Source organism: Anser brachyrhynchus, assembly GCF_964034855.1.
Source record: "Anser brachyrhynchus genome assembly, chromosome: Z".
In the NCBI taxonomy this organism is placed as follows: Eukaryota; Metazoa; Chordata; class Aves; order Anseriformes; family Anatidae; genus Anser; species Anser brachyrhynchus.
The window spans coordinates 66,572,666-66,588,385 of record NC_137697.1 but is presented as its reverse complement, the minus strand read 5'-3'; the positions used below and the strand labels follow the sequence as shown (position 1 = coordinate 66,588,385).

General features: G+C 38.2%; 1 protein-coding gene across 19 annotated transcripts in view; it reads right to left on the bottom strand.

Moving 5' to 3' along the window:
- Positions 1–15,720, bottom strand: part of LINGO2 (leucine rich repeat and Ig domain containing 2) — a 537,865-nt gene that overhangs the window by 80,672 nt on the left and 441,473 nt on the right. For 3 of the 19 annotated variants that reach the window (XM_080574199.1, XM_080574200.1, XM_080574184.1), the window contains one exon: positions 1–15,720. This exon is cut by the window's left edge and continues 16,624 nt beyond it. The exons of 15 other annotated variants lie outside the window; for them this stretch is intronic. The gene's annotated coding sequence lies outside the window, so the exon portion shown is untranslated. One more of the 19 variants, XM_080574192.1, reaches the window with a different exon arrangement.

Sequence of the window (15,720 nt, the reverse complement as noted above, 5' to 3'; positions counted from 1 at the left end):
TATTTTCTCTCAGCTAGTAAGCTTTTGTGACAGAGGTACTGGTGACTTAGAGAAGTCAAAACAGTAGATTCACATTTGATCAATCTATGCATGGCTAACTAGTTAATTACCTAACTAATTACCATGAGAAGAAAGTGGCATGAGGAATATGAAAGTGTGAGTTTGGGGTTAATTTATTTCCTCCTAGTTGCTTCTTTTTTGAGCACACAATTCAAAAGAGAATGAATCAAGAATGTACCATTCCAACGTAAATGAAAAGCCACTTCATTTTTTAGATTGGACCAAGACCAAGAAAATGCGTGAACTAGTGAGGAAAAAGGCAGTAGTTAATTTCCTTCACTCCTAATTAACAGAGTTATAAGTAGAAGCTTTTGTTTTCTGTTCATTTTTTTTTTCTTCCCCATTGTATCAAAGTGGGAAGGAAAACAAGGAATCACGTAACTGCATACACATTCTGCATCTCCTTTAAATTCAGCTGTCAAAATACCATGAAGGTTTTGAAGAGAAAAATTGTAACTTTCATTCAAATGTTCTAGAATTACCACATAGATCTCATCATTCTAAATTATGCTTATAGACCCAAAGTGATTTTTATGAGCTGCCTTTCCACTTCAGTTATTATCATAGTTAAAGAAAGAGGAAACAATCTTGACAAAAGATGCTAGCAAGACCCAAAAGGTAGTTTGTGGAGAGTAATGGCAATAATTCATCAAATAATGGTATTGAAATCACCCACCCTCCAGTAGATCTATTTATTGAAAATAAACTTTCCAATGAAAAAAATATTTTATGTTTGAAAATACATATTCAAAAGAAGTTTGTCACAACCATGTAAAGCATTTACAATCCATGCGAGATATTAAGAGTATGTATATCTAGCTAAGGCACTATATTTTCACATTACATATATATAAAATATATATAATAATATATATAATAATATATAATATATATATATATATATATAAATACTAGCAGCCTCTGCCCTTCTTTCTTCTATCTGAAGACCTTCACGAGTTACTAAAGTGTGTCATGGCTACCCTGCAAATCCTTGGGCCTAACCAGATCAGAAAGTATTCAATACACTGTAGAAGTTATTCTGTCAGTGCTGAAACATTTTCTGAGAGTTTATACTGCCTATCAGGCATGGAATCAAGAATAGAAAAAGCAGTATAATCCTTCCAAAACAAAGGAGTACAACATGATTACTTTCTAGCAGAATAAATCAACTCACCAGTCATCTGTCCTGTTAAATTTTTGACCTCATCTCATCTCATCTCCCCGCTTCAATTTTCTTCCTGACATTTTAGCCTTCTGTTCCTCCATCTTTCCCCTTTGTTCATGTGTTTCATTTTGAGACAGCGAATCTCTTATTGACCCCTCTACAAAAAATGAAGCTGAAGGTACGCCAGACAATACATTTGAGGAGAAGGGTGTCAGAATTAAAATGTGTGCCATCATTGAAATTGAGGGTGATTCACAAATTCAACCTCATCAACTCAGAGCAATGATGCAATTCTGGAATAGCATTAGTTAGTTTTCATTGCAAAGCTAACTCTTATTTCAAGAGTTATCATAATGATGAAAGGTCAAAGTAATTTCAGCATATATTTCTATGGTAAGTATATATGGGGTACTTATATATGCACATATATATGCAGTATATATCCTGCTTTTTACCTTTGGGACAGAGGTATAACTGATTTTTAAAGGAACAATCAGTTTTTTCCCGTCTCCACATCTTTACATGTTTTCTCAACAAATGACCTTTTGTTTTGTGTTCTTCTTATATAAGAGGAAACAAACAATTATGGGTACCCAATTACTATTTCAGGCACTGAAGTCTTAACTAGGAATCTGGTTCTGATACTATCCCTTAAGACTCACTGCAGGGCAGGCTGATGCGAGATTAACAAAGACAAGATTTCACTGTCATTGGTAACAGAGAGACAAATGAAGAGCCAGGGGCACATACAGAGTTTTTTTGAGATGGACTAAGATAATTCACATCTGAGGCTTCTTGTAATTTGCTTTACACTCATTGAATCATAAGAATAATGTCCCTATTTACATAATGTGAGCAAACATAACACTGTCCAAGAGGGCACAACCAACATCCACAACATTACAAACATGAGAGTTAGGTAATGATCTGACAGATCTAGAGGCAGAAAATGTACAGCAGTCATACTGACTCTCAGGTCAGCTAAGGACATACAGTAACCCAGAGAGAGCTCAGAAAGCACGCAATACAGGTTTGCTGTAACCATGTGTAGTTCACCGAGTGGACCAAGATAAACTTCTAGAATACTATTACCCTTTAGGAAAGTGCATTGGAAAAAATAAGTTTATTTTCAAAGTGGCTGCAGATTTGGCAGATTTGGTTCCTTCCAGTGCTCCCCCATCTCCAGATGACAGTACAACCTGCGTAGGTTTTGGCAAGTCTGACAGAGAATTGCCAGTGCTTCCCTCATGCAGCCTTGTTCAAAATCATTCTCAGTGTCACTTTTTGATAACCTGCACTTCTCCATGCTGCGAAAAATGTAAAGAACTTTCTGTGCTCTTGATTCAATCTTCTCAAAGCTTTACTTTAAGGAGTGCAAAACCAGAGTTGAACCAACTGTCCTTGGGGTAACAAAATCAAGTACATTTCATTGGCTGCAGGCTGCCTGCAGAGCCCACACCAAGCCTCTGAATGTTCGATTACCATGGCACTCAAGTCCTCTCTTCTTTATTTTTGGCATGACAGGGGCTACCCAACTTCGTGAAGTAGATTCTTCTATTCATAATACTGTATTCAGGGAAATACTGACTTCTTTCACATGCTTAGGATGTTCCTTATGGTGGAATTGCACAAACATTCAATTTCTAAGAGGTATGAAGAGAAGAAAGGAACAAACGTCTATAAAAAACATCTGGAACATCCTCATTCCCATATTTCATTGGAAAAAGAGGGGTCTGGCATTTGCTATGTGCTTGACTGAAACCAAATCACTGGCAGGTTGATGAAAGGACCCAAAGTCCAGATAACTGGAAGAGGTTCAGAATACCAAGTAACACAGTCTTTCACACCAGCCTGTACATCTTCAAGTTGCACTATTATCTACCACAATAACCCCATTGCACGCTTTCATTTAGCAGCTTAGAAAGAATAGAAACAGTCTCTCCTAAGGAAACTAACAAACAAAACTTCAGGAACTTCTGAAAGATTCTGCATGGTTTTAGTTGCCTGGGAAACCAACACTTTCTTACTACATCATAACCCAGTACAACTGAAATCAGGGAATAAAGAAACAGAAAGAAAAACTATACATGAACTGTGAGGAAAGACAAGACAAGACAAGCTAGACAAGAATGTTGTGTCTGCCCCACAACAAATTCACTTGCAACAGGGGCTTTACAGTGGGAACAGCATGCAGCACATAAGATAGTAGTAAGCAGATTATCCCTTTGTCACAGGGAGGAAGGACTTGTTTCTAAAACCCACTGAACACCCACAATTCCCACTGATGTCAGTGTAAATAAAATGTCAGAAAATAAGTAGCATTTCAAGGGAGTTTTGTGCTTCTCAGGATTAAACTACGTCAGGAAAAAAAAAAATCTGGTACAAAAATTCAGGACATCTTCAAGAATAAGGAGTGGGCAATCTCCCAAAGCGTGGGGGAGAAGTACTGATTTTCACAGTTTGCCCCTCCCTGTTTTTTATGGTGTTCATCTTTAGCCAGAAATTGGATTTATTTGAGAGAAGATCATTTCTAAAGAGAGTTGGAGGTAACATAATGTTCCGTAAAACATATAAGTGAAGGGAGGGGGAATCTAGTCATCATATATGCTGATTTCCTTCTTCACTGTATGAGACACGACACAAATACATTTATCAATACTTAATCAACTTATCACTAGCCAAGTAGCAGCCCTATTAACTCCTCTAGTCAAGCAAGTCCTGCCACTCAGAAATGCTCTTATCACTGGAGAATATTGCCAGAAGTCATCTGTCTCGATTCAAGAGAGATGGATATCTTGTAAATGCCTTATTTGAATTTAGCATTGAACATATTGTGACAGCCTTCAAGTATCAGTGATCAGAATACCATGACTTCTTTACTGAGCTTGCTAGTTTTACCTCAATATTTTGTCCTGTTCATGTCTGTAGACAAATAATATTATCTGTCAATTGTTTAAAGGCTGACGTATCTGATATCTGCCTATCCTTTTTTGTTTTTTTTTTTTGTTTTTTTTTTTTTTTACATATCTGGAAGCAGAAGATTTCAGGCACTGAGAACATTTACAAATAAAAAGTAGAAGCCTGTTCACAGCTAAATCTCTCAGAGCTTCTTGGAGCTTGGACGATAAATATTTTAACATCAGATAAAACTTGTTGAATTAGCAGAGAAATTTTTTGCGGTTGGAAGCCTAAATACCGTCTTCTGTCTCCCGACAATTTCCTGCATTTGGAAAGGCTATTAAGGTCTTTGGACTTCTCCTTCAAACTTTTCCCTACTGGAGTCAGCTGAGCCATTTTTATTAAGAGGGAATGGCTGGCATTAGAGTTACAGCAAAGGAAGCTTAAGCATTGCCCCTTTATTTGTGGACATCTCCTGTCTGAGAAGCTCTACAGAACATGGCAGAGGTGAAACATTTGGTCCTTTAGAAGTGACTCTCAAGTGCAAAATCACATAATTTGATTGCCTTTAAAATACATGAAAATGATAGGAGTATAGAAAAACGATAAAACTGCTGATTCAAAAACCAGAGTGGCCAGAGTACATAGGCTGAGGGGGTGTTATTACTGTAATTACTCTAATTAAGTATAATTATAATTGTATAATACACGATATATGATAGCTTCAATACGTAATAGATTTGATTACATAATTATACAGTATGCAATTAGTTATGCATTATATGAGTAATTATAATTATAAATATTTATTACTTATTAATTATAATAGCCACATGCCCATCCTCTTCAGCTAGAAGCGCTAGTTTCTTGTCTGCAAAAATACAGGAAAATAGACAGTTTCCACCCAAAGGTGTAGATAACTGACCTGTTCCTCATCTTGCATATCCAAAAATGTACAAGTAAAAGAAACACTGCCCAAGTGAGAAACAAATGTACACTTACGATCTTAGACCTTCAATCAAGATTATTGGAGTGATGTAGCCAATAAGCCAACCTTTTGTGACCCAGTGTGCACATCATGCACGCTCCCTTTCATTCTCAGCTCTGCTGATTAATCACGCCCAAGTGTTTTGTGCTGCTCTGGGCCTCTGTTTCCACTCTGGATGACAAGAATAATGATACTGACCACTCTTACAAAGTAGTTTTAGGTCTGTGATGAAAGAAATCTAAGGTGACACTATTATTGCTCTTTTCCTTTTCAACAGCAAGTATGGAAACACAGATTGTAAAGGCAGAGCCTGGCATGAGTCAAATGAATCCATGCTTATACCCAATCTAAATTTACCCTCTTTCAGTTTAGAACTGTTGCATCTCGTCCTGTCATTACATGCACTGGTAAAAAGCCTTCATCTGATAAGCCCATGTTTATATATTGAAAGGCTACAATAAGACCTCTCTGAAGCTTACTCTGCTCCAAGCTGAACAACCCCACCTCTCTTAACTTCTCTGGAGGTATTCCAGCTCTGATTATTTTTGTGGCCCTCCTCTGGACTTACATTAAAAGGTCCATGCCTTTCTTGTGACAGGAACCTCAGACCAGGATGCAGTACTCCAGGTGAGATCTCACAAAAACAGAGTAGTGGGGGAATCATAGAATCATTCAGTTTGGAAAAGACCTCTAAGATCATCTAGGCCAACCCTTAAGCTAGTGCTAAAGACCACCACTGATCAGCTCCCTTGACCTGCTGAACGTTCTTCTTTCCGTGCAGCACAGGATATGATTGTTGTTCTGGGACGCAGCCACACATTCCTGGCTCATATCCAATTTTTCATCCACCTGTATCCCTTGTCTTTCTCTGCAGTACTGCTCCCAATACACTCGTCATCCAGACTGTATTGATATTGGGGATTTCCCTGGCCCAGGTGTAGGGCCTTGCACCTGGCGTGGTTAAACTTCATGAGGTTAAAGGGGGCCCACCTCTCAAGCCTGTCAAGGTCCCCCTAGTTGGCATCCCTTACTTCTAGCATATCAACCGCACCACACAGCTTGGTGTCATCTGCAGACATGCTGAGGGTGGACTCAATCCCACTATGTCATTAAAGAGAATATTAAATGTTGCTGGTCCTTGTACAGATCCTTGAGGGTCTTGAACTTGTTACTGGTTCCACTTGGTCACTGAGCCATTGACTGTAACTCTCTGAACGAGGCCATCCAGTCAATTCTTTCTAATTGTCCATCCACCAATTCTATACCTGTCCGGTCCATCGTTGAAGGCCACTAGATTACTCAGGTACAATTTGCCTTTATTGAAGCCATGTTGGCTGTCTCTGATGTTTTCTCTGTCTTCCATTTGTTTTGTCATAACTTCCATGAGAATCTGTTCCATGATCCTACTGGACACTGAGGTGAGGCTGACTGGTTGGTAGTTCCCAGGCTCCACCTTATAACCCTTTTTAAAAAATGGGTGTGATAATCCCTTATCTTCAGTCACTGGGGCCTTTGCCTGACTCTCATGATATTTCAAACATGATAGAGAGTGGCTTAGCAATTACATCTGCCAATTCCCCCAGGACCCTGGGATGCATCTCATCAGATCCCATGGAGTTGTGTATGCTATGGTTTCTCAGGTGGTCTCGAACCTGATTTTCTCTATGATGGGAGGGACTTCTTTAATCCAGTCACTTTCCTAAGGTTCAGGAACTTGATGGATATGGGAAGAGTGATTCCCAGTGTGAACAGGAAAAAAAATATTGTTGTCAACATTCTCCATGTTGCTTGTTACTAGGTCCCCTGTCTTATCTGGGGAGGAGTGCACATTTTCTTTAATTTTCCTTTCTGAACAACATACCTATGGAAGCCCTTCTAATTATTTCTTTGCCAAATAAGCTTCAGCTGCACCTTAGCTTTCATGATCGCATCTCCATACATCTGGGCAGGATCTTTATATTTTTTCCAGGACACATGTCTCCGGTTCCATTGCCTATGCATTTCCTACGTACACTTGCATTTGACCCAGAAGTCTATATTCAGCGATGCTGGTTTCCTTCCTTCCTTCCTTGATTGATTTCTTGGGAATTGAAAGCTCTTGTGCTCTAAGAAAAATGTCCTTAAAGAGCTGCCAGCTCTGTTCCACTCCTTTATCCCCGAGGGCAGCTTCCCAAGGGATCCTACCACTAACTCCATGAACAACTAAACGTTCACTCTCCTAAAATTCAGGATCTTGACTTTACTCTTTGCCTGGCCCATATCTCTTGAGATCATGAATTCCACTAGGATCACTGCAGTCCAGGCTGCCACCAATCGTGACACCTCTAATTAGTTAATCTGTGTTAAACATCTCAGATAACTTCACTTGCTGTGGGTGATGTTCTACGTTCCTTAGCAGTCACAATAGCTAAAATTTAGTGTATGTTGTTGAAGACACAAAGACACACAGAAACCTCAACATTGTGGTCATTTTATTTAGTTATATAGCACTTGTCACCTTAAAATACTGAAAATGCTGTGACTTATTTATAGAAGAGTGAAGCCATGTATCTTTGAATCATTTTCCTCTCATTTGTAATTTTTTTTTGTTTTGTTTTGTTTTGTTTTTTTTGTTTTTGTTTTTTAAACCACAAGGATGGCAGATTAAATACACTTTTTGAGATTGTTTTCTTCCTCAATAGCTATTCCTAAGATGGAGCATCCTGCAATACTTTGGTTGTGAGTTAAATCTGATGGAATTAAATATGTGCTAGATTGCAAACAATCTTTAGACAGCCACCTGGGGCAGACGTGAGAACAAAAGTAATCCTCTCCTTCCACTTTGTGATGACCTCAATACAGACTTTTTACACAAAACCTTCATAAAAGATGGGAGGAGAAAAGCTGTTGCCAACACAATGTCTATAACATGCATATACATACCTACACATTAAACATATTTATGTATATATACACATATACATTCATGCCCACAGCCACTAACATATCTTTTTTTTTTTTAAATGGAGGAAAGTGATGCATCTAGAATAAACATTCATTAGACATTTTTATACATGCACCCCAACAGTATATTTCCTCTGAACTTGGAAAGGTCAGAGAGATGGGGATTTTAAGAAATCCAGCAAAAATACCACCTTCCTTGTGATGTATAGAGATATCTAGTACAAATCTAAGTACTGAGCACTAGGAATGGTGCTGCATGGCAGAGCAGAGTTGTACACTGGCAGATAGACCTAAGTGGGAATGAATGAATCTGTGCTGAGCAGCACTCCAGTTTTACCAGAATGTGTATGGCATCTGATCAATGTAGTTTTAGCCAACTCAGCAGCCTGGTGCACTTCATAATGTTTAGAAACACAGAATTATTTTGTTTGGAAAAGACCTTCAAGATCATAAAGTCCCACCATTAATCTGCCTTAACTGAGTCCCATCACTAGACCATGTCCCTTAGTGCCATGTGCACACATCTCTGGGCACTCCACCACTTTCTTGGGCAGCCTGTTCCAATGGCTGACCACTCCCTCTGTGAAGAAATTTTTCCTAGTATCCAAACTAAACCTCCCCTGGTGCAACTTGAGACTGTTTCCTCACATCCTATCACTTATCACTGAGAAGCCTTTGATACCACAGTGATAGGTAGCAATGACAAATCCTTATACAGAGAAAATATATATCTTCTTTTTCATGAGAAAATAATTGAAATAACCATAGTGAAATTAATGTGATCACTGATAGTGATATAGTATGTGGTCTGGGAAATCCTGTTTCCAATTTAATTTTTATCTTAGGCAAATTCCATACAACTAAGTAACACAAATCCATAATGGAGAACAACATGAACGTTCCATTTTGTAAAAACAGATCCTTCTTCTGAACATTTATTTATTTGGTCATAACCATTTTGCGATTTATTCTTACAATAAAAATAAAACTTTTTATTTTGCACTTTTTTTTTCCCAAGAAATTGATGAAGACATTACTTCATTTCAGCATTTTTGCCTCTTCACTCTCTAGAGGGAAGATAAATTATGTCATATTCAAACTGAGTCATTAAGTAATTTTCTATATCTGAAAAAAGAGGCAAGCCCTGAACTTCAAGAAAAAAAAAAAAGAAAAAAGAAATGAAAAAGCTACTGCAGAAGTAGTGGATATGATATATTTTACTGAACAACAGAAGGAGAGAACAGGTAGAACTCCTTGGGGATTTAAAGTGCTCTAACCAACTGGGGTAATGGTATGAACAAAGGCTAGTAATATTTCCTCAGTTTGCATTTTTCTAGATAAAATTAATTGAAAAAAAAAAAAGGCAGTAAAGGATTGCTCTGGATTGTTTTACTGCTGAAAATGCAGCTAATTCCTATTTCAGTTGAGTGTAGCTTCAACGTAAAGGCATAGCTGGCAACACCGGCTTGTGTGCAAGCACTGTGCATCCGCGATGAGCCAATGAACACTTTGCGCCTGCACTGCCCCACCTCTGCCCGGTGCTTGCTGTACTCTGCTGGCAGCAGGCTCTTCCCAGTGCTCTCCATTGACCCTCACAGCTCAACGGAAGTCAAGTCCTGGATGTGATATCCCTCAAACTCACACTGGGTTGTAGATTCCTTCAGGGAAAGCACTCAGCTCTCATCATCTAGAGGGATGCTGTTTCTGCCTTTAGTCCTTGAAGGTGAATCATCAGATCTGCTGTCCTTTAGCACCGAACACAGAACAGCCAACTCACTCTCCATTTTTGATCTTCTGTCATTTTTAATTTATCAGTGAGATAGAAGATATTGTGAGTGCTCAAGTGAAATTTTGTCAGTGAAGCCTGAGGATTTCCAAGGCCAAGAGAAACCATAACGCTGTTCTGCTAAATCACCCAGGGAAGCCGACTGCAACTGCAGACCTCATTACCTGACCTTAGCGAAAGTTCTGTGTTGTTTCCTTGAGCTAATTCATTATGGTTCTTTGGAGATCACCTAAATAAAATCTCAGCCACAGAAGAGCGAAGAGAAACTACTTCATGCACAAGCAGTTGTGTGTGTTCTGCCTTTTAATACATCTTTAATCTATCAATCTACAATATACAACTTTTATACAAGTGCACGCTTTACCATCTGCTTGTTTACTATACTAAGGAGTGAAAAAGAAGGTATGACAAGCTTGTGTGTGTATAAGTGTATAAATAAAATAAAACATTCAGATGATAATTTGACAGCAGACACTCAAAGCTGAATTGGGGATATATATATATATATTTTTATCAGCTTGCTGGCTGGCAGAGCCCAAGCACACCATGCAGGTGGAAATGTATGGCTCTGTGTTCAAATATGCTGCTTCCAACAACAGTGCTGAACTGGCTAACCAAAGAATGAAGTAGCTAGAGGAACAACAGCCAGCTTTTGTTATCAGCCAGAGAAAAAGCAAAAACCAAGGGGCAGCTGCTGAAGATAGGTAGTGTAAGGAAAAACAGCATAAAGAATAAGTGAATGTATCACTTTGCTACCTGCCCCTCCTAGCACTCATAACATGCCACTTTCTTTTGTTCAGTTTCACTCAACCAAACATCATGTAGTGCCTCGATAAGCTGCACTGTTCTTAACAGCAAGATGCAAGGAAAAATTCCCTAAAAGATTATTTTGTGTTGTGTCAGAGTATACGTGTAGTATATTATTCATATATGAAATGCCATAGATGACGGAAATATTTGGCTGTACATACGCACAAAATATTTAGCAAAAAAGCATGTGGTAGATAAAAAACTAGAGTTCTATTTCTCCAGTTCTAGCTAATTGACTCCCTGAAACTCCAGAAGAAAAGTTAAGTACTACTTTGCTAGTGTTTTTGTTTTGTTTTGTTTTGTTTTGTTTTTTAAGATACTGTCATGATTTAAGTTTTCATAAGACCCAAGGGAAGCTCTGGCAATAAATTTTGAAAGGCCTTCAATGGTCCAGTAAGCATGATAATCCTTTGGCTTATGGGGAAATAAATGACTCACAGTCTGTTCCATAACTGAAGATCACCCTTGACCTAAGCTATCTCTTTCAGTCTATCTAAAGAGCATTTATATCTGTTTGAAAGACACACATGTGCTAAAGAAATCATGAATGCTTATGAGTTAAACATACAATAAGGACAGCAGTCTGCAGAGGCATGAGAAATGGTATCTTACAGGATGGCAGGACTAACATGGGCGATGGATTTTTCTTCTTTTTGTAAGATAAATAGCAATGGCAAACAGCAATACAAATAATCCATATAAGCAGGGCTCTTTCAGAGTCCACTCACTGAGAGAGAAGAAGTTTCAGCTCCGGCTGGTTGACGTGCACTTTGATTGCTGAGCGTGGAACTCCAGGGAAATAAGGAAAGGAGAATGGAAGAAGCATTTGAGTGGCCTTCACTCCAGTGAAGTGGCAGAGCCCATGAATCTAGGCACTGACATTAATGAAAAGCTGAACCATTGCACAAGCCTGATCAATCACAGAAAATAGAACAGTCACATCTAAATCCAATTCCACGGGCTGAGCTTTTACATTCAACCTAAGTCTCTAATTGCCGACACATTTATTCCTTCATTTGCACTAAATGCTCCCTTCTGAAAATTCCTCTACCCATCAGCTGGCCCCTGGATATGACCTCAGTCTAGCAGAATAGGGCTGAATTGAGGTCTTCATAAATGTTAGCTGCTTGAGCTAATATCACAGCTCTTACTTAATGCCCTTTTTCCACCCACTCTTACAAATGTTACTTAACTTTGTTTACAAATGGCATTTGAGTTCTGGACATGACAATGAGCAGAAGGAACACTTGCTTAATGTCCTTTGGCAGATGAAGATGGCTAGAGACAGCACAAGCCATAGTGGGAAAAGGTGGAGCCTTTCTTCCTAGGTGTAGCTGCCTTTTAGCACAAGAAGGAAATAAACTATGCCATTGTAAATTAAAAGAGGACAAAGGAGATGGCTTACTCCATTCCTTTTGACACTAGACTAAACTGGAGGAGATGGGGTAAAAAAATCGTCACTGCTCCACACAGTGCCTTTATCTGACCCTGGGACAAAACAGCTATTTGCCGTCAAAGAAGTTACTGTAGACTCATCATTGCAAAGGTGATTCTTAAGATATTTTGACAACAGTAGAAATAGAGACATAAGAATCACAACTGGCAGTGGGACTGCAAACTCCGAAGTGGGATGTCCACCAGCAAAACTGGGTTGGCTCTGGTGGAAAGTGAAGTCCAGATTTGCCGCTGTGGAGCAAAGTGCGTGGTAGTGGAACATTTTTCTTTAATGCCCGTTCAAATGCAAAGCAAATTTTCACTTGAATGTGTTTGTAGTGCCTTTGTGTTTGCTTTCTGCAGACTTCTGAGCTCTCAAACCATTTTAGCATGAACAAACACAACTGAACTGTAAGCTTCACTGCTCACATATTTGAAATGCATATTAGACTTTAAAAGCTACTGCTCATTCCTTGTTGGATATTGCTAAAATAATCTAATCAGAGGAAAGAAACTAAGTGACATGTTACTTTGGTAGCTAAAAACTAACTATGCCAAAACAACACCGACACTATCTACATGAAAAATAAAACCTTTCACTGGAAACTTATGTAAAAATTTAAAGAGTAGAAATGAGAATTCTGTAACTTACATGTGGGCAATTAAGAAGCTAATAGAAAGAAAAAACTGTTAAATAATGAATTCATTTAGTTGCTTTCAACTTATTATGGGAAAAAATGTGCCATTGCAATTTAGCAAAGGAAAATGGAGAGGATATACTAATAAGTTCTGTGTTCTGACATATTTCACTTTCTTGTCTCTTTTCTGAGTTTTGGTAAGCATCGTCATTTAGATTTTAAGGACATACAGGGCAAAAGTTTCAAATACTGGCATCTCAGCTGTTGCTAATTTATTTTTTCTTCTCTCTTTTTTTTTTTTTCTCCTTATCTGCTACACCCATCTTCCAGGAGCAAGCTTGTGAGCCAAGGTGTAAGCAATCCCAAAGTTCTGGGACTGAAAATAATCAGTAAGTAATCCCAAATTGCTTCTCAGCCTTAAAAAAGACTACAAATATTGGACTTCAGTTGACAACCTTCTTTATTCACTCAAATCCAGAAGAGTTTGCAATGAAGCTCAGGAGCTGTACATACCATCATAAATTAGTGTATAAGCAACAGGGCCTGCAGTGAAGCATTTCATTGTCAAAGTTCAGAGGCATGAGAGAAACGATCAATAAGGAACCAATATAACTAATGTGATCTGAATACTAGTTTTGCCATCTTGAACTATATATTCTGCATGTATTTGCAGTCCCACAAAGCACAACTGGTAGCTCAGCTCAACTCTTTTAGATAAACGCTATTGTAAGTGTATAAACCAGCTCAGCTTTATTATCAGGAGCATAAATGTGTTCAGAACAAGATTAGCTGCTGCTGCTGCTGCTGCTATGTAAAAAAATCCAGCACCCTCCCTTCTGCAACCCCCCAAATCAAAACATGCACAGACAGAAGCATTTCAAAGCCCGTGAGAAGAATACTTTCTGAGAAGAATGAGGATATATTACATGAAAGCTGAAAGAGCAATTACAAACCGAGATTTCTGGAATCAGAAGCCACTAACAGAAGAAACATTAGAAAGAGATGACTGAGAAAAAAAAAAAAAAGTAATTTAAACCTCTTCAGGGCTTACCAGTCCCTGGGCTCCACACCATGTTATCATTACTGTGCAAAGTGCACTGCGCAGTTTTCATATTTGATCTTTTTATAATCATAAAACAATTGTTCTTAGTTTTCACCTTTCTTGTAGCACAAGCATGATGAACATGCAACAGAAAGATTTTCTGTGAGGGGATCTGATTGCTAAGCACCCTTTTACACTATTGTAAGATAGATGGAAGACCTACAGTAGCACATGCTTCTGCTTCACTGGGGCTTTGAGGAAAACCAGAAAAAGAAGGTTTTCCCTGCCCTTCCTACTCTTTGTCAAAGAGCCAAGCCAAACGTCAGCCCCAGAAAGCCAATCTAATTTGAAAAGGCTAGGCTTTGACATCCTTGATTAACAATGCAGCCATTTGGAGGAGACTTGACAGATAGATGACTGGAGCTATCCTTTCAGAGAAACAAATAGTTCATTTACAAATTACACTTCATTAGTCTGGAGAAGATTAACCCAATTGCAGATGGCAAAATGTAACTAAAGCTGCATAATTTTAGTGGAAGTACCAGTAAAACTTAATTTTCCCTAAAATTACAAGTTTAGGGATGAATGCCTCCCTCCACCCCTCCAACTGCAAGAAAGCAGTAAGTCATTGTAGTTTAGAGTCTGAACACAAGTTTAATGGGACTGGGAAGTAAAGTGAAGATTCTCCAGTAACAAACATATTTAACTGTATTATTCATTCTTTTAAATGCACCCATTGTATTCCTAGGTCTGTGTATGCGAATGAACATTACTGCTAATGTTGATACCTCCTGACATCACAGTAAATCTATCAAGATTCATCACAGTGAATTCAGGGATGCAGAGATGCTCCTGCACAGAAATGACCTGGCATTTTTTTAACCCAATATTTTCTGGTCAAGAAAATTTTACGCGCAAGATAAGAAGATCTCACAGAGAATGTGGAATTTCAGACAAAATGTTTTAAGCAATGATTTATCAAAATCAGGACTCATTTCTCAGGCAACAAGTCCAACAGATACAGAGAAAATTATTCATATGTTTCAGGAGCTTTACCTTAAAAATTCCTGTCTAGCAGTTGTGTTATTAATACAGAGTTTGATAGTTTCAATAAGGGACAAAATACTTTCCTGCAAACCACAGTACTTATCTGGTTTGTGAAAGTATCAGAAAGAGGACCTTGAATTGAAGCCTTTCCATCAAACAAACACACAAACAAACAAACAAAAACTGATCATAAAGATAGGCTATTCTAGATTAGTTTCTTTACATTTTTCATGAGAAGCTTGAGAGACTCTGGTTTCACTACAGTTTCAAGGATATTTTTTCTCCTGCAGCTTGTCCTTCTGTTCTCCTAAATGGAAATCCTCATCAAAACTTTTCTCTGTTTCCATATGACTGTCTTTTATCTTCAGAATTACAAATATTTTCTCAAAGATTTTCCTAGTCAATTGATCTTTCTATATTTCCTGCAGAAGACCAATGACATCTAGGTCTTCATACTGATCTGGCTCAGTCGGATCAGTTTAGGAAAAGGAAAAACATGCAGGAGCTGGCATGCAAGAACAGAGATGACATATGATGCCCTGACAATTAATGACATGATAAATTATTAATACTGCTTCTCCATCTCTAAAGACAAAATAATGTAAAGCGATAATGATAAATTGGCAATGTAGGAATAAAACTCTTCTCTTTTTCTATCTTCTCTGGTCGGATCTTTTATTTTTTTAAATAGATTTTTTTTTTAATCAAGTGATTTGAAGCTTCTCTTCTGATGGGTCATTAAAATCTTCCATGTCAAGCAGGCAAAAAACAAAGCAATAGGCAATGCACAGTAAGAGTAGAGAGGCTAACTATAATCACCGTGTGACATTATGTTGATTCATGCTGACATTTCTGCTGGTCAAGTGGTACCCTCCGAGTTCCTGAAGTGAACAAACAGTGCCATGCATG